This window comes from Tursiops truncatus, chromosome 2 (assembly GCF_011762595.2).
Source record: "Tursiops truncatus isolate mTurTru1 chromosome 2, mTurTru1.mat.Y, whole genome shotgun sequence".
NCBI lineage: Eukaryota > Metazoa > Chordata > Mammalia > Artiodactyla > Delphinidae > Tursiops > Tursiops truncatus.
Genome location: NC_047035.1, coordinates 163777430 through 163795957, shown reverse-complemented (window position 1 = coordinate 163795957; position 18528 = coordinate 163777430). Strand labels below are relative to the sequence as shown.

Sequence of the window (18528 nt, the reverse complement as noted above, 5' to 3'; positions counted from 1 at the left end):
TATCTTTCCATTCCCTATTAAGAGAAAGGAAACAATTTTCCTTTTTCTTTCTTTCTTTTTTTGTTGTTGTTGCATCCATCCCAAATTCATTATAATTCAAGAAGGAATCATCTGACTTACCCTTTTTTTAAAAATTGAACTATAGTTGATTTATGATGCTGTGTCTATCTGACTTACTTTTTGAACTACCTATGAAGAAAAGGGCTCTGTAAGTAAAAAATGAGCATGATTACAAGGCCAATAACTGGCCCCCCTAAGATAAGAGCTTTCAGCAACTTTATGCGAATACATTTGCTTACAATTAATATAACAAATATAAACACATTGCTGATGGGAATTTAAAATGATACAGGCACTTTGGAAAACAGTTTGTCAGTTTCTTAAGTTAAACATACACTTACCATATGATCCAGCAATTTCACTCCTAGGTATCTGCCCAAGAGAAATGGAAACATATGTCTGTCCAAGACTTCCACACAATGTTCATAGCAGCATTATGCATGATAAGCAAAAAGCTGGAAACACTTCAAAAGCCCATCAGCTGATGAATGGATAAGCACACTGTGGTACAGCCATACAGTGCACCAATAAAAAGGATAGAACTGTGGATACAGTCAACAACATAAATGGACCTCAAAAACGTGATGCTAGTGAAAGAAACCAGACACATAAGACTACGTATTGTATAATTCCATTGATGTGAAATTTATAGAAGGGGTAAAACTATAGAGACAGAACACAGATCGGTGGTTACCTTGGGGCTGAGATGGGAGTGGGGATCGTCTGCAAACAGACATGAGAAGCCAATGGGATGATGGCACTGTTCTAACACTGGATTGTGGTGATGGTTGCACAACTGTATAAATTTACTATAACCTGTCTAGTTGCCACTTAAAATGGGTGAGTTTTATACCATGTAAATTATGCCTCAGTATAGTTGTTTTATAAAAGAGCATATATAGTAGCAGAAAAAATAAAATCTGTGACTATCTATTTACCTTTACAAAAAGAAACCCAGGAAGGATAAACCAGAAAACCACCAAGTTGGTGACATATAAGGGGATATGGAAATAGGGGTTGAGGAGGGAGTGGCATTTATATGAATATACCTTTCTGTACAGTTTTTCTTTTGGAAATATAACCTTCTACATATTCAGAAATTAAATTAATAAGGATGGGATGGGGAAAATAAAATAGAGAGCAAACTGAAACAAATCAGACCAGTTAGATTTCAAATGAGTTGTATAGCTACACAGAAGGAAAACAGAAAAAGAAAGAACTAATCTGAGCAAGGTCTGAACACAGTATTGGACTGTATGCCCTCAGTTTGTGGCAGAGTAATGGGGCACGGAGGAAATTACAAATAAATCCTGAACTCTTTTCAGTAGGTTTGGTTTGTGTAGAGGCAATAATGAAGCAATTCTGAAATCATTTTAGATGTTTTATGCAAGTGAACAAATAAGTAAATGTATTGTATTGGGGATTCAAGGTTCTCACTGAAAAAAAAACCAAAAACCTCATGCCAGTATGGAATAGAAAAAAGCAAGGATAAACCCTGTGGGGCTGGATGGATTGAAATTATTGCTATGAATGCATGATTTCTAAATTATGTACATGTATTTATGCATACACGTATATGTCTATGTATATTTGCATATGTGTCTATATATGTATGTGTACACATGTGTATACATATGTACATGTATTTGTGCATATGCTATCCATTGATTTTCTAGCTCGCTCAATTGAGGGAACAGTTAAATTTTATGTGCATATTTATACACATATGTGTGTATACATATATACATGTGTGTGCATGTGCATGTATGTATATGTATAAATATCCATTGAGTTTCTAGTTCACTCAACTGAAAGGTGCAAGAAGGAAAGACTTCCAGGAGAAATGAGCATATGTCACCCCAAGATCTTGGTTTCTAACATCTTTCCTTAGGAACCAAGACTCTTCATAGAAATGGCTGAATTCAAGGCTGGGGTAGGCAGGTACAAGAAAAGCCTGGAAAATCTTTTTACGCCAGATATTAAGGAAGTGCTCACCATGATGCGGAGAGGGGTATCACATATCACAGGAGCCAGCTTGTAGGGGCTCCACTGGCCATAACAGGTGCAATTTGAGCATGCAAATAATTATATACAGAAGTGAATTATAAATCATTGAAAAAATAGGTATAATGAGTGCATACCTATAATAAATATAGAAATAACTGAGACAAATAGGGAGGGTTCCTGCTTAAAATGGAATACCAAGTGCCACATGGTAAATGGAGAGGGAGTGCTAGAATTGGAAAATAACCATTTTGCAACCATGATAGTAAGGATCAGTTCAGCAGAAATCATCAGTGGATGCTGAATCCAGAAGGAAATTTTGATGAGGAGCAAAATATTTGCATGGACATAAAGTGTATCCCTCAGTATCCCTTGGTATCCATGAGGGTTTTGTTCCAGGACCCCCGTGGATACCAAAATCTACAAATGTTCAAGTCTCTTATATAAAAGGGTGTAGTATTTGCATATAACTTAGACACATCCTCCCACATACTTTAAATCATCTCTAGGTTATTTATAATACCCAATGCAATATAATGCTCTGTAAATAATTGGCAGTACACTGCACATTCAAGTTTTGACTTTTGGAAATCTCTGGAAATTTTTTCCGAATACAGTAAGTCCCCTACATACCCCTACATATGAACCTTCAAGCTGCGAACTTTCAAAGATACAAATGTGCTTTCACACGTCCAGTCACGTGAAGTTAGTTCACGTGTCTGGCGTACATTGTCATGTGCATGCATCCTCTACAAGTTGTTGTGCAGCTTGCCCTCCATCTCCTGTTGCTGACGATCCTTCAGCTCTACCACGTCCCACCTCCTCTCCCTCCTCCAGTCAGTAACTCTTCTTGCCTGTTCACTCGATGCCAGCCCCTGTGTGCCAGCTGTTGTGCTGTACTACTGTCCTTTTCAAGGTACTGTACTGTAAGATTAAACATGTTTTCTTTATTTTGTGTGTTTGTTTGTTTTTTATGTATTATTTGTGTGGAACATATTATAAACCTATTACAGTACAGTACTATATAGCCAATGGTGTTAGTTGGGTACCTAGGCTAACTTTGTTGGACTTAATGAACAAATTGGACTTACGAAGGCGCTCTCCCAATGGCAATCACTGGTATGTAGGGGACTTACTGTATTTTCGGTCTGAGGTTGATTAAGGATGTGGAACTCATGAATATGGAAGGCCAACTGTATATGAGAGACAGAATGATGAAGCAAACGGATGAAATGTTAATAGCAGGTGAATCTGGGTAAACAGTATTCTTGCTAATACCCTTGCTCATACAACCTTTCCATGCTTGAAATAGTTTCCAAATAAAAAGTTTAAAAATTGAAGGAAAAAAACCCTGAAAGTAGCCTTCCACCTCAAACTCCTCTTCCCAGGAGTAGGTCAATGTTAACAATTTTGCATGTATATTTCTAGATCCATTTCTATGTATTTTTTATTGTGGTAAAATATACATAGCATAAAATTTACTGTATTAACCATTTTTAAGTGTATATAGTTCAGTGCATTAAGTGCAAAAAAGTGGAATGCTTCTGGATTTATGTGTCATCCTTGTGCAGGGACCATGCCAATCTTCTCTGTGTGGTTCCAATTTTAGTCCACGTGCTGCCGAAGCAAGCGCTCTAGGCATTTTTTTTTTTTTTTTTTTTTTTTGCGGTACGCGGGCCCCTCACTGTTGTGGCTTCTCCCGTTGCGGAGCACAGGCTCCGGACGCGCAGGCTCAGTGGCCATGGCTCACGGGCCCAGCCGCTCCACGGCATGTGGGATCTTCCCAGACCGGGGCACGAACTTGTGTCCCCTGCATTGGCAGGCAGACTCTCAACCACTGCACCACCAGCGAAGCCTCTAGGCATTTTTAAACGCGCATGTTCCAACATTATAAATGTAATCATACTGTACAAAGGAAGAAAAAGAAAAAATTGAAGGTGAAAGGTAAACATTCCTGGTAAAACAAAAAATTTGTGACTAGCAGAACTGCAGGAATGTTAAAGGAACTCTTCAGGCAGAAGGAAAATGATAACAGTTGGAAATTTTAATCCACATAAAGGAATAAATAACGCCAGAAATGGTAAATATGTGGGTAAATACAAAAACGTTCTTTCACCTACTTAATCTCTTTAAAAGATATTTGACTATTTAAAGCAAACATAATAAAGTGTGTGGGGTTTATAATATATGTAGAAGCAAAATGTGTGACAACAAATAGGACAAGAGGAGGAAAATAGAAGTATCCTTTTGTAAGGTTCTTACATGTCACATGAAATGATAAAATATTATTTAAAGGTAGACTATGATTACTTATGATCAGTCGAATAACCCTAGAGCAACCACTAAAAAAATGTTTAAAGGAGGTATAGCTAGTCAGCCAATAGTGGTGATAAAATGGAATCATGAAAAGATTAGATTACTACAAATGAATAGAAATGAAGGGAAAAGAGAACAAAGAATAGATTGGGACCCATTGAAAACAAGTGCCCAAATGGTAAATTTAAACCCAGTCACATCAATAATTACATTGAATGTAAACTGTCTAAACACTCCATTATTACATAGATCAAATCATTATGTTGTACACCTAAAACTAATACAATATTATATATCAAGTGTAATGCAATTCTTTTAAAAAAGCGCTCCATTAAAAGACAGAGATTGTCAGATTGGATAAGGAAAAGCAGTACTCAACTATATGCTGTCTGTAAGAGACTGACTTTAAATATAAAGACGTGAGCAGGTTAAAAACAAAAGGGTAATTTTTAAGTTATCTAAAAAGTTTATTAAAAAAGAGTAAAAAGATAAATATATGCCACACAAGCTCTATGCAAAAGAAAGGGAATTGACTATATTAGTATTAGACAAAACAGATTTTAGATCAAGGGATCATAATAATAAGGGGATTAATTCATCAAGAAGACAACAATGCTGACAGGGCTTCAAAATACATGAAGCAAATAGAAGTAGATAGAAGTAGAAGAAGAAATAGACAAAATTACTGATAGAAGTAGAAGAAGAAATAGACAAAATTATTATTGTAGATTTCAATGCTCCTCTCTCGATAATTATTAAAATATGTGGGCCAAAATATCAGTAAAGATACAAACAACTTGAATAACATATCAACCAAATTAAATTAATGGGCATTTATAAAACACTCCATCTAACAACAGCAGAATAAACATTATTTTCCAGTGTACATGGAACATTTACTAAGATAGACCATATTAGGGGCCATGAAACAAGGCTCCAATAAATTTTAAAGGATTGAAATCATTTATGCCATATTCTTTGACCACAATGAAATTAATTAGAAATCAGTAATACAGCCGCATAGCACAGGGAGATCAGCTCAGTGCTTTGTGACCACCTAGAGGAGTGGAATAGGGAGGGTGGGAGGGAGATGCAAGAGGGAGGAGATATGGGCATATATGTATATGTATAGCTGATTCACTTTGTTATACAGCAGAAACTAATACACCATTGTAAAGCAATTATACTCCAATAAAGATGTTAAAAAAAAAAGAAATCAATAATAGAAAGATATCTGGAAACACTCCTGTTTGGAAATTAAACAACATATTTCTAAATAACACATAGGTCAAAAAAAAAATCACACGTGAAAATTAGAAAATATGTTGAACTGAATGAAAACAAAAGCAGCATGTATTAAAACTGTGGTATGCATCTAAAGCAGTGCTATAAGGGAAATTTGTTACTTTCAGTGCTTACATTGGACAGAAGAAAACTTCAAAATCAAAAATCTAAGCTTCCACCTTAAGAAACTAGAAAAAGAAGAGCAACTTAACCCAAAGTGAAAGGAAAGGAAAGAAATAACCAGAAATCAATAAAATAATAAATGGACAAACAATAGGGAAAACCAATGAAAGCGAAAGCTGATCTTTTGAAAATAAAATTGGTCAATCTCTAGCCAAGCTGAATAATAAAAGTATATAGAGGACAATTACCAATATCAGGAATGAACAATTCTACATACACTAAAATGATAATAAGGGAATATTATGAATAACTTTAAGCCAATAAACTCATCAAGTTAGATAAAACAGAAAAAATTCCTAGAAAATCAGAACTAAAGCTCACTCAAGAAGAAATAATTTAAATACCCCAATTTATATTAAAAAAATTGAAGTAGAATTGAAGAAAACCCTTAAGTCCAGATGGCTTTACTGGTAAATTCTACCAAATATTTAATGGAGGAATAAAACCAATCCTACACAAAAAATTAGAGTGGAGAAGACTTTGCTATTTATTCTATGGAGCTAGCATTACACTAATACCAACACTAAAAAAGGAAATTAAAAGGATAGAAAACTACAGGCCAATACTCCTTATGAACACAGACACAAAATCATTAACAACATTTTAGTCAATCAAATCCAGCTGTATACAAAAAAGGAACGCATCATGACCAAGTGGGGTTTATCTCAGGAATGTGAGATTCATTCAACATGCAAAGTTTAATAAATGTAATCCACCACATTAACAGACTAAAGAAGCTGTATGATCAGCTCAATTGATGCAGAATAATATTTCACATTTTTAACACCCAATCATGATTAAAAAGTCAAACAAACTCTCAGCAAGCTAGAAATAGAAGGAAATTTTCTCAATCTGATAGAGGAAGTCCACCAAAAACCTATAGCTAACACCATACTTAAAAATTTTAAACTGAATTATTTTCCCCTAAGTTTGGGAAGAAGGCAAGAATTCCTCTTTTGCCATTTCTATTCAACAGGAGTTCCTAGTCAATGTTATAAAGCAAGAAACCAAAACAAAAGCCACACTATTTTGAAAAGAAGAAATGAAGATGTCATTATCCACTGGCTATGTGGTTGCACATGTAGAAAATTCTAAGGAATCTACCAAAAAGCAACTATAACTTGGAACTAAGTCGATCAGAATTTGTAAAGAATTCACAAAACAATAATAGGACAACCTGATTTTTGAAATGGGCAAAAGATGTGAACAGACACTTCACCGAAAAAGATATACTAGTGGCAAATAAGCACATGGGGGAAAAAATGCTCAACATCATCAATCATAAGGGAAATGCAAATAAAACCACAATGGGCTACCACTCTATACCCTCCATAATGACTAGAATTTTTTTGGTTTTATTTGGGCAATATCAAATGTGGACAAAGATGTGAAGCAACTAAGACCCTCATACACAGCTGATAGGAATGCAAAATGGTACAGCCACTTTGGAGAACACTTTGTCAATTTCTCATGAAGTTAAATATACATTTACCATATGACCTGCAATCCACTTCTACATATTCACCAAGCAAAATGAAAATCGACATCCGTGTGAAGACACAAATATTCATAACAGCTTTCTCCATAATAGTCCAAAACTGGAAACACACCACACGTCATCAACAGATGAATAGAAGAACAAATTATAGATCACTCCCTGGCAATGTGAAGGGACAGACTTCTGAGATGTGCAACAACATGCCACACTGAAATTCGGTTTTGTTTGTTCTTTCACTCCCTTAGCTGCCTCTCCACCACACACACACACACACACACACACACACACACACACACACACACACACACACACACACACACACCCTCTGTCACTATGTACCCCTTGAGATCAGGAACTGTCCTCTTTTCCTTTGTATTCCTAGTGCCTAGCAGAGAGCCTGACCTATAGTAAATGCCCGGGAGTTATGTATTGAATGAAAGAATATTATTGCTTTTCAGTGTTCATGATGTTCTTATTGATGCCAAGTCAGCTTGCAGCTTCCATATTCTGGGGCGTTGGGCTCTTTTCTCGTGTACTCTGGTGAAGCACACCATCCACTTTGACTTCCAGATGACTGGTCGGCCGAGTTGACACTGGCAGTAATGGAAGCTTCTGCACTCCTGCTCCAGTCTTTCCTCTTGATCCTCAAGGGGTTTGAGCTAAGGTTTCTTCCATCCCTCCTTTGGGCTCAGGCACAGTGCCAGCCTCAGCCCCAGTGTTTGAATCATATGCTCCTTTGGCCAAGTTTTAAGAGCCAACTTGCAATTTGGCCGTTGCAATATGTTCTGACTCCTTCGCATGTGGTTTGAGCTCATTGATATTCATGAGCTTGCAAACAGGAGACCCATCTCACTGGGAGGCTGGGCAGTGGACAAAGGGCCCTTTCCTGGTCTCCCTGTGATGTTGACCAGGCTGCTGTGCCCACTGAGAATAGCCCAGATGCTTCTAGAGGGATTCCTTAAGTCCCTGTCCAGATGGAACAGGTCTTTCATCCCTGAGCTTTGGGTATCTTGGCCTCCAGAGATGAGTACCCAGAAGCCCATGTCGCTCTGGAAGACACTGACTGTGTTTTCACTTCTTGGGGACCCTGATGTGTATTTGATTCAGTTAAAAATGTGTAACCAGGTCCAGCATCCCACAGCAGCTAAGAAGGAACGCCAGAGCAGAGAGTAATGTCCACAGTGGCAGAGGTTGCTGCAGTTTCATGGGCCAGCAGCCGAAGAGATTGCTTTTTCTTGAAATAGGTTACTATTTCTTTTTTTTCTGGTTAGGTCATAGATTCATAATACAAGCATGCTTTTGCTTCCCTTAATTCAATTAAGCCATTTTCTAGAATAAGCTCTCTAGCTCCTCAACTGAGTTCATTAACTGGTGTGTGCACATGCATGTATACGTGTGTACATGTGTATGTAAACAAATTAGGGGCCTAACCTAGACGGGCCACACTTTCAGGGAGTTCCAGCACATGAGGGCCTCCTGCCAGCTGTAGTAAAATAACAGTACTGGAATGTTTGTATTCAGATACATAGGACATACTATGTGTCAGGCACTGTGTTAAATACTTTTCAAGGTTTATCTCCTTGAATCCTTATGAGGACTATGGGAGGTAGGCCAGTCTTAGCCCCAATTCACAGATGAGGGAACTGAGGCTTATCAAGGTGAAGTAATTTGCGCAGAGCCACACCTCCAGAAGTGATGGACCTGATTTTCAACCTCAGCAGTCTGGCTTCAGAACCATGCTTTTTACCAGCACATGTTGAGTGATGGGTCAGCCCTTGGAATAACACCATCAGATAAAGAGGGTGGACAGCAGCCAACTCTAATTTTATATTGTTGGCTGTGGACGAGCCACCTTCTGCTCAAAGGGAAGAGCCCAAGTGTCTGGACTCTGACTTACAGCGCTGGTTAATTTTTGGCAGAAGGGACTGTTTGGTGTCTCTCCAACATCCTCTAACCTAGATGCACAGGAACTTGACCGTGGTTCCTTGAGGTGGGAAGGCGGGTAGTGATTTTCTAGGAGCCGGTGAAGAACTGTAACTCTGTTGGGAAGAGAGCCCTCCTGACTTCTGAGAAAGCAATGGGAGGATCCATTCCTTTGCTCATTCATCAGATATTTTTAAGCACCTCTTTTAGGGGGGAGAGGAAGGCAGCAACAGACCCTGCCTTCATAGAGCTTACAGTCTGGCAGAGAAGATGGCAGTTAAATGAGCAATTACAATGAGGTGCCTGAGAGCAATGCTACAGGAAGTGCTGGGAGCAATGGGTGCATGGGCCCTGGAGGACACTGTCTCCCATTGAGAAGTAACATCAAGGTCAAGGTCGGGAGACTGGAGAGGCTCAAAGGCAAACACCAGGATCAGCCCAATGATGAGGAGAGGTAGATGAAGAACACGGGGCTGAGGAGAGCCCCGTCTGTCCTCGTCCCAGGACATTTTAAGTGACCATCAAAAAATGTCATGAGCAAAAAAAAAAAAAAATGTCATGAGCTCTCAGGGGCACCAGAACCAAAGGCCAAGGGAGTTTCAGGGTTCTGGCATTTCTGCTAGTAGGCATGCAGAGCCACAACGTTTCTTATTCTCATTGCTAACATCAACCACGCCGCTAACCGACTTTGATCTATAGAAGCTTGATTACATTAAGCACTTGCTAAAAGAAGTTTCCTTTCTTTCCCTAAATACCATATTTTTTTTCACATATTGGATCTGCCACCCTCCCAGGGAGAGTGATTCATTTTCCAAAGTTGATTTTTCTAAGAAGTAAATTCTCATCCACTTTGAAAGCCTACCACAAAGTGACGTGGCAAAACCCGGGGAACAATTGCAATAATTAAAGACAGTGTTTCAAGTTTTCCCCAACTTTTCATCAAGTGCTCCCACAACAGAGAGGAGTCAAACCCTGCCCCCTGGAAGTTTGGAACATCCTTACAGCTCTCAGGAAGGTCTTCGAAGTTTTTCTTTTTTTTTTTGCCGTACGCGGGCCTCTCACTGTTGTGGCCTCTCCCGTTGCGGAGCACAGGCTCCGGACGCTCAGGCCCAGCGGCCATGGCTCACGGGCCCAGCCGCTCCGCAGCATGTGGGATCTTCCCGGACCGGGGCACGAACTTGTGTCCCCTGCATCGGCAGGCGGACTCTCAACCACTGCGCCACCAGGGAAGCCCTTTTGTTTTATTTTAAAATGTTATACCAACATTAGTGAATTTTGTGTTAACTCTGTAACATCAGAGATTATTTTAATATGAAAACAGTATATTGCAGATGAAATCCTGCCATTTGTGACAACATGGATGGACCTTAAAGGTATTATGCTAAGTGAAATAAGTCAGATAAAGAAGGACAAATACCATGTGATTTTGCTCATATGTGGAATATAAAAATAAATAAATGAACAAATCCAAACTAATATAGATACAGAGGGCAGAGTAGTAGTGGTTACCACAGGGGGAGGGGCAGAGGTGGAGTAGGAAATGGGTAAAAGGGGTCAACTGTATAGTGATGAATAGAAACTAAACTTTGGGTGGTGAGCACACTGTAGTGTATACAGAAGTAGAAATGTAATGTTGGACACATGAAACTTATATAATGTAATAAATCAATGTTACCTCAATAAAAGAAAAGAAAAGAAAAACTGTATTTGTCACCGAATCTTTGAATAGTTGATGCTCCAGGAAAATGAGCCAGCTGCATGCTCCAGAGCAAGAAAATCCTTTTCACTCTTTTTCATTACACAGTGCTTTTTGTTAAAACCATAAAAACCACCAGTAAGTACAAAAAATTTAGAGTGAAATTTGAAAATATTCTACAACACTTAACAATGGTTTCCCCCCACTTTGGGCTGGTGATCCTAAATCTAACCCAGAAGGCTGCAATTCATCCTAGATCTCTTTGAATCTCTTTGAATACAAAGATGTTGTTTTTAATCTATAAAATGGGGACAAAAACATTTGCCGCATAGGGATGTTATAAGGACTAAATTGAATTAGCGCATGTAAAGTATTAGGCAATAATGGATACCCCATAGAAATCTGTTTCTTTCTCATAGATGCATCTCAGTGCAATCTAGACAAACTGCACAGAAAAAAAATCAGTCTTGGGCTTCCCTGGTGGCTCAGTGGTTGAGAGTCTGCCTGCTGATGCAGGGGACACGGGTTCATGCCCTGGTCCGGGAAGATCCCACATGCCTCAGAACGGCTGGGCCCGTGAGCCATGGCCACTGAGCCTGCGCGTCCGGAGCCTGTGCTCCGCAAAGGGAGAGGCCACAACAGTGAGAGGCCCGCGTACCGCAAAAAAAAAAAAAAAAATCAGTCTTGCTAAATCAAGATAGAATTCTTCACCGAATTATCTGAAAGTCAAAATACTTAACATTTAAAACAGATGATTAAGATTTTGGAAATTTCATTTCTGCTTTCAACTCCCCCGCTACTTTAGAAATTCATTAATTCCTTCTGTGCTGTGGTCTTACCATCCAAAAGTTGCAGTAGTAATACTGACTCCTTATGGAGATAAATGGATGAAAGAAAGACACTTAGACATACATCAGTGACTACTCTGTGTACCATCCTTGACCATAGTCTTCTAAGTGCATTTCAGAAGTTTGATGAGCACCATTCTGATAGAATGAGAATTTCTCTTCTCCCAGGAACAGACAAGAAATATGAGGGAAAAGGGACAGGCCGACCTGCCGCAGGTGATGTAGTAACCACTGAGCTGGCCATTATAAGAACATTAATGGCCCTGACTTCCACACGTCACAGAAACCAGCACATCTATAAAGGCTGGTGTTAGACTGACAATTTGGAACAGATGATCAAAGACTCCCTGAGTGTCTTTTTCTAAAATTACTGCACAAGAAGACTGAAAAAAGGGGAGGAAAAAAACGTCATTGGACCTCCAATCTCTAACTTATGTTTTCTAAGTCACAATATGAAATTCTGTATCATCAAATGACATTTAAAAGAAGAATCAATGATTATGTATGATTAAAATAAATATATATATATATTCTATTTTTTAAAAGCACTATGAGACCTAAAATGAGCTATGTAATGCAATAAATGAATTCAGTAGGAATCTGAATGAGATAAACCTTCCTATTACATTTTTTGCACAGTAAATTGCAATGTATTATTATTTTCTTATAAGCAACAAAAAAATGTTTTAATATTTAGGTATAAGTCACTGAGAATTATTTTTATAGCACATTTACTATATAAATAAAGCACATTTATTATATAAGTAAATTATATATAATAAATATTATAAATTATACATTATTATTTATAATAAATATAAATTATGTATGATAAATATTATATATAATAAATATAATTTATTTATATAGTAAATGTGCTAACTAACTATCTTAATTAAATAAAGGACTGTTGCAAAAGATTTGATAGACAGTATTCAAAAAAAACCTGAGGCAAATTCTCCTTCTTACCTTGGTAAAGAGAGGGAAATATTGCATAAATGACTATGATACCCTGAAGAATTATTACATTTCTTTGATAAATATGATAGATGGAAGTGGTCTTGGAAACAATAAGCTAGATATATAGGGTGACATTTTATTGTGCACATAGAATCCTCATTAGTTATGTGTTAGATGTATTTAGATCATACAACTATTGTTGGCATTTTCCTTAATCTATTTGTTCATTTACTGCCTTCATAATAACCACAGTGCCCTGCAAGCAGAGTCTCACAAATTTAATCTTTTCCTGTTTGGTTGCATTTTCATATTTACAAGGCTCTTTGGAAAAAAGGAAGACCAGAGGAAAAAGACGCCAAATTGTCACATGAAATTAAATCTATGTCGTAAAAATGAAATGGTGCACTCAGCGCATGGCTGTGCTCTTTGCAGAATTAGATCTACCATTGTTTCTGGTCTTTCATGCTGCTAAGAACTACTTCTCGCTGTCTGGAAAATTCCTTTCTGAAATGATCTGTGCCATACTTCATTTAAATTGCAAGATAGGATAATCTTCTGCATTTCACTAGCATTTCTAGAACTACTATGTATATAGATACATCAGCCTAAAGACAGAACACTTGCTCATAGGAGTAGTTAAGAGACACAAATAGAAAAAGCACTGTTTCTGTATAGCCATCTGAGACTGACGCTAATTATCGAGGATAATCTTTTGTCTTGATCTGAGCTGTTAACACTTGAAAATCTATTTCCTGAAATTGGCTTCTTGTTATGAATATCAAGGCATGTGAATCTCAAATAAACATGGAGGAGGCAGACTCATTTTAATTTCCTAAGAGTTACAATCAGATGTTTTCATATATGTGTATGTTTATATCATGTTTACTATTGACATAAGATAATGGAATGGCAATAACAATGTGAATTTGTTGAATGCCCCCTATGTGCCAGGCATTGTGCTCAGTATTTTTCATGATTTATTTCCTTTAATCCACCAAATTCTATGAGGTAAAGACTCTTATCCCCATTTCACAGATGAGAAAACGGAGGTTTCGTGCCATTAAACAACTTGCCCAAGGTTGTACAGTCAGTAATGGTGAAACAAGGATTTGAAATGAGACATTTTGACTCCAGCTCTCATGGTCTTAAACTATTATTCTACCTCAAAAAAATTTTAAGGTAACTTGAAAGATACACACCACATATTAAAAGAACATGAATTTGGAGCACATGGGAAAGAGGTTAGAGAAGAGGAATGTCAGTGGAGCCAGGAATTAGGCCAGGACGTGAAATGTACAGGATTTGCTTAGCTTGAACCACAGATGTATTCTACGCTTTCTAGCAGTCTTTGCAGAGACCAAACACAATGATGGGGCCTATATCATCAAACCAAACCATATGATTAAGAAGCACAACTATTCTTTATAGTCTGACGATAAAGACAGCCTCTTAAGGATCCTCGTAAACAGAACACCACGTAATGTAATGAAGTCCATTTTCAACAGAGTCCTTACAGTAAATGTGATGGTGCATTTCACAGGGCTCTTTCTTACTGCTCTGCCAACACAGGCAAATAGCACAATTCATTTAAAGCGATTCTCCAGAAAGCCAGCACCACACGGCCTGGATATGCAAGGGCCATCGGCAAGACCGGGGACACTCATGAAGCCAAACAATTTGCTTTTCAAATCGAAATCGAAACCAAAACACAAATAATAAATTTACTGCCAAGTTTTCCCTCACTAACGGTAACAGCTTTTTGTCTGTAGTTGTGATATATGTACAATATTTTTCAAGAAGTACAAGTAGGGCTTCCCTGGTGGCGTAGTGGTTGAGAGTCTGCCTGCCGATGCAGGGGACGCGGGTTCGTGCCCTGGTCCGAGAAGATCCCACGTGCCGCGAAGCAGCTGGGCCCGTGAGCCATGGCCGCTGAGCCTGCGCGTCCGGAGCCTGTGCTCCACAACAGGAGAGGCTGCAACAGTGAGAGGCCCGCGTACCGCAAAAAAAAAAAAAAAAAAAAAAAAAAAAAAGAAGTACAAGTAACGAAGCACAGAATTGATATCTTAAGCAAGAGGGAGTTAAAATAGCATGTGGTTACCTTTACAGGTATCCATGACTTAGAAACACGTAATTTTTACATCTGCTGCTACACATTCCCCTCTTCTCTTGTCTGTCTCTTCCATGCTACCATGACAGGAAACACTGTGGAAAACCGTATGGAGCTTCTAGAAAACCTGAAGGTACAGAAGTAGACAAAAAAGAAGTTATAAAATTCAGTTGAAAAAAACCTGCTTATGAGGTTGTATCAAAAGGTCAGATTTCAAGACAAAGCTGGTCTTTTTAATAATCTTTGTTGGACTTCCCTGGTGGCGCAGTGGTTAAGAATCCACCTGCCATATGTATATGTATAGCTGATTCACTTTGTTATAAAGCAGAAACTAGCACACCATTGTAAAGCAATTATACTCCAATAAAGACATTTAAAAAAAAAAAAAAAAGAATCCTCCTGCCAATGCAGGGGACATGGGTTCAAGCCCTGGTCCAGGAAGATCCCACAGGCCCAGAGCAACTAAGCCCGTGTACTACAACTACTGAGCCTGCACTCTAGAGCCCACGAGCCACAACTACTGAGCCTGTGTGCCACAACTACTGAAGCCTGCGAGCCACAACTACTGAAACCCGCACACTCTAGGGCCCGCGTGCTGCAACTACTGAGCCCGTGTGCCGCAACTACTGAAGCCCGCGCCTCCATAACAAGAGAAGCCACTGCCATGAGAAGCCCGCACGCCGCAACAAAGAGTAGCCCCTGCTCGCCACAACTAGAGAAAGCCCGTGCGCAGCAACGAAGACCCAATGCAGCCAAAAATAAATAAATTTATTTAAAAATGATAATAATCTTTGTCCCCAAATTATCTTGCCCCACACTATCTGAATTGCTTCATTTCACCTTGTTAGACTGCAAATAAATACCCAGGAGAAATAGTTTGGGGCTAGCAAGCATCCTCTTTTTAAAACTACAGTTTCTTCTGGCTGAGTTAATGATCTTTAAGTCATTCCTATCTAAGTATGAATTAGTTTAATCAATGACTATTCTTCTATCACTTAGCAAAGGAGATTTTCCTGGGGAAATACAAATACACAAGGTATTTCGAAGCCTCCAAAAGGGAAGAAGGCAGGTGCCCAATTATTTCAGAATTTTCCCAAGGTAGACCTTTCTTTCACCCAAGGAAAAGAGAAAAAGATATTTTCCTCTACCGTCCTCCTCTTTCTCTTCTAAGCAGCAAACATAAAAATAATCTGAGAAAGGGTAGCATAAAGGACACATTTATAGTGATAGAACAGTTCTGTATCTTGACTGTGATGATGGTTACATGAATATGTACATGTGATAAAATAGCATAAAATTAATGCACATACACAAGTGCATGCAAAACTAGTGAAATCTGAATAAGGTTGGTGGGTTGTACCAATGTCAATTCTCTGGTTGTGACACTGTAGTTTTGCGAGATGGTACCCTTGGGGAAAGAAGCTGGGTGACGAATATACGAGATCTCTCTGTATTATTTCTTACAATTGGGTGTGAATCTGCAATTATCTCAAAATAAAAGTTTTTTTGTTTTTTGTTTTTTTTTTTTTTTTGCGTTAAACGGGCCTCTCACTGTTGTGGCCTCTCCCATTGCGGAGCACAGGCTCCGGACGCGCAGGCTCAGCGGCCATGGCTCACGGGCCCAGCCGCTCCGCGGCATGTGGGATCCTCCCAGACCGGGGCACGAACCCGCGTCCCCCGCATCGGCAAGCGGACTCCTAACTACTGCGCCACCAGGGAAGCCCCAAATAAAAGATTTTAAGAGAAAAAAGTTTAAATCTTAGAAATAGACTTTTTTTTCTTTTACTTTGTATCTATATGAGTTGATGGCTGCTCACTAAACTTACTGTGGTAATCATTTCACGATGCATGTAGGTCAAATCATTATGCTGTCCACCCTAAACTTACTTATACAGCTGCATGTCAGTTATATCTCAATAGAACTGGAAGAAAAAAAAAATCTTACAAATGGATCTTTCTAAATTCCTGGTGTGACTGTTGACCAAACTCACCCTGTGATTTCACATTTACTTGCCTTCGTTTATCTAATTTGTGCTGAACTCTCATGTATGCTTTTTGATTTTCTTTTCCTTTACCTGAAAAAAAAAATCTTACCCTTTATGATCCAGCTTCGAAGACTCCTCTACAAATTTTTCTCTGACTCTGCTCACCTAACAGAATTGAACAAGTCTTATCCTGTGTTTCTATAGCATCTCAAATAGAGTAATAAAGGCTAGTACATGTTTAGCCCTTACTATACCCCAGGCACTTTAATCTTTACAACAACTCAGAGAGCAAGACGCTAGTACTCTCCCCATTTTACAGATGAAGGAATTGAGGTACTGAAGGTAAAATAACCTGCCCAGCGTCACACAGAGAGCAAGTGGCAGAGTCAGCTTACACAGCTGAGCAGTCAGCCTCCAGACGCCCCAGGGTAACTGGTGTATGTCCTGCCTCTTCTATGAATCACTGGTTATCACACGGCACATGGTGTTGAGTCGTTTGTATTCTCACCTCTCTCCCTTCCTCCAAAGGAAGAGTCGCCCATACTCGCTTCCTCCCCTTCTTCATCTCCCACTCGCTGTTCTACCCATTAGGATCTGGCTTCTGCCCCCACCACTCCCTCGAAACTAGAGTTGGCCCTCTGTGTCCACAGATTCCATCGTATCCACAGGATGTGACCAACCGAGGATGAAAAATATTTGAACAAAAAACGCAGAAAGTTCCAAAAAGCAAAACTTAAATTTGCCACTCGCTCGGCAACTATCCGCACAGCATTTACATTGTACTCGGTATTCTAAATAATCTAGAGATGATTTAAAGTATATGGGAGGACGTGCGTAGGTTATATACGAACAGCGCCATTTTCTGTAAGAGACTTGAGCATCTGCAGACTTTGGTATCCTGGGGTGGGGGAGCGGGGAGGAGGTGGTGGTCCTGCAGCCAACCCTCCTGGGGGTACAGAGGGACAACTGTACACTCACAGTGGTCACCAATGACCTGAAGGTTCTCAACACTTTTCTGTTTTTCCCTGACGACTCAGTTGTGTCAGAAACTTCCGACCCCTCTCCCCCTCTGGAAACAATCTCTTCCCTTGGTTTCCCCGGCCCCTCCCCGTTTTCTGTTTCTCTTTCCCTATTGGCTGCTTCCCCATCTCCTTAGTTTCCTTAGCTGCTTGCTCCTAAACTTCTGTGCTGCCCTCCCCCACCCCAGGTCAACTCCTATCCTACAGCCTTTTCCTAGGGAGCCTCCTCCACTCCCAATTCGTTCTTTGCAGCCCAGATATTTCTTTTGACCTCAACATCCACATAACCAGGTGTTCCTACCCCACCCTGGTTTCCTAGGTAAACCTTTATCACAGCACCTCTCTTTTATTAATTTTTTCTTAGCATCTTGCATAGAGCAGATGTCCAATAAATATGTTTTTTAATAAGAGAACTTAGGTAAAACAGGTTGGAGGGTGTTTTGGTAAATCAGGCCAAAATGATGTTGCTATAAAGTATAAAACTCCACTGGAGAAGAAACTGGATTTAAAGACAGAACAGGCTGGGCTTGGGGGCTGATAAAATGCAGAGCTGGGAGCGAGAGTCAAACGTAACTTCCAGGTATCTGAGTGTAATGTGTGCAAAGAGAGAAGGTTGGCCCTCTTCTTTGATCAGCTTTCCAGATA

At 39.2% G+C, this 18528-nt stretch overlaps 1 long non-coding RNA gene and 1 other non-coding gene across 3 annotated transcripts in view; one reads left to right on the top strand and one right to left on the bottom strand.

Moving 5' to 3' along the window:
• LOC141278108 (uncharacterized) overlaps positions 1-18528 on the top strand; it is a 123735-nt gene that overhangs the window by 86374 nt on the left and 18833 nt on the right. The gene's annotated exons all lie outside the window — the stretch shown is intronic.
• On the bottom strand, positions 3592-3697 carry LOC117311268 (U6 spliceosomal RNA). Its single transcript, XR_004525493.1, has one exon. It is a non-coding gene; the product is annotated as a U6 spliceosomal RNA (small nuclear RNA).